This window comes from Diachasma alloeum, unplaced genomic scaffold (genome assembly GCF_001412515.2).
Source record: "Diachasma alloeum isolate Michigan unplaced genomic scaffold, Dall2.0 Dall_scaffold_00709, whole genome shotgun sequence".
NCBI lineage: Eukaryota > Metazoa > Arthropoda > Insecta > Hymenoptera > Braconidae > Diachasma > Diachasma alloeum.
In genome coordinates this window covers 195,730-197,634 of record NW_021680840.1, presented here as the reverse complement: position 1 = coordinate 197,634, position 1,905 = coordinate 195,730, and positions in this window count along the sequence as shown.

Here is a 1,905-nt window from a genome sequence, read left to right as displayed (position 1 = left end):
CTCTCTCTCCCTCCCCCTCCCTCCCCCTCCCCCTACTGCGACTGATCTCTAAAATCAAGTTAAGGAGATTCTGCCTGGTGTGCACAGGTAAGAGATAAAGATGTGAGTAGGGATTGGATAAAATAACTCTGAGAGGGACAATCTTCTCAATTCTATTATATCCTAACTGGATAGACTATCTTGTAATTATAGGTATACTGGAACAGTCGCTGGGGATAAGGAATCGTGCCGAGAGAAGTTCCAAGTGGTCGCTGCATTCTTTCCTTCACAATGTGATACTTGTGGCTTGGTATCTGATAGGTTGATTCAATTTTTCCGACTATCGACCGTAGATTGGTTTCAATGATCTCTGTATTCCCCCCGTTGTGCATGCTCAAATAACCTGTCAAGGTGAGGATGTTACTCTGCATATGTAATCGTTGCCGTTACGGGCCTATATTATTCAAATAGAGAATTAGAACAACAATAAATATCTACTTATGCTTATGAATAATTCATAGTTCAAAGGGAAAAAAAGGGTCCATGAAAAATTAATGTAGTAATAGAAAAATTATGTTGTAAATAAACAATCTTAAGAATTGATGGCCGTTAATAATGAAAAATTGAAAGTGTCATGTTTGGAATTATTTCCAAAATTAATTTCATTGAGAAATTTATTCTTTCAATAACTCTGACCTGCTTGTTGCCTACCGAACGTTGATTTGCTGTTGATGCAGCTCAAATTACTGGGCTAATGCGCGATGCGTGTCCCTGAAAATCCCAAAATCGCAAACACAGCGTAATTGCACTGTCTTTTCGGCCACTAAATTCATTTTTTTTTTAATTTTTCTTTAGTCCCGTTTTAGATGCAATCTGGTGCACATAAAAAATTTGAACTCCTTGGAATTATTACTTTGTTTGAAACTTCGGAATCAGTTTGAAGTCTGCCCGACGTTCAAGTAAAACCAAATTCCAAGTAACCAAAATTTGTTGCAAATACGCAGACAAACTTCGCAGCCCAAATTTCACAAAAAAAATAGTGCAAGGATACATTATTAGAAAATTATAATAAAAAAATGATGAGTGCACGGACACAGTTATTCCAAAATTCCAATGTAAATCATAAAGTAAAATGAGGAATATAAACTTACATATAAAATTAAGTGAGATGAACTGGAAAACAGAAGACTATTAAAGCAACTGGAAAAGAATTTTGGACAATTTTCAATATTAGTTTGTACGAAATTCTTAAAACAATCTATTTATTTTGGCCTTTTCAAATTTTATAAAAATCATCAAGACTAATCAAGATCTCTAAATCAATATCAATCAAAACTTAAACTTCGATCGAGTTCTCTCTCTTTCCGTTGGTTTCTTTTCTTATTGAATCAAGAATCTTTTCAAGAAATCAATATCAAAATAGAGTTTATCCAAATCTCTTATCTCGTCACTTCAAAACCTGACATTAACATTAACCATTGTTATTATTATCCATATTTATAATCAATATTAAATAGAAAGCTGAACGATTAGTACAGATGCACCTAGTGTTTCAAAGGTAAGGATCCAAAAAACAAAAATAAATATAATTTTATCCCGATAATTGGAAAATTGATGATGACTGATTCAATATTTAATTAAATTCGTTAGTGAAAATTTTCCTGTTACCACAAAAATATGATTTTCTCATGAATTTTCTCCATTCATTCAGATACACCATTTTCATATAATAACTTAGTATCACATTCCCTTTGAAAAAGATGACTGTAACGAAATTTGCAGACAATAAATCCGCCTTACTATATATATAGTATCAGTAGGCGCAGAGCTTAGCTGTTATCCCCTGATATATATATATATATATATATATATATATATATATATATATATATATATATATATATATATATATATATATATATATAT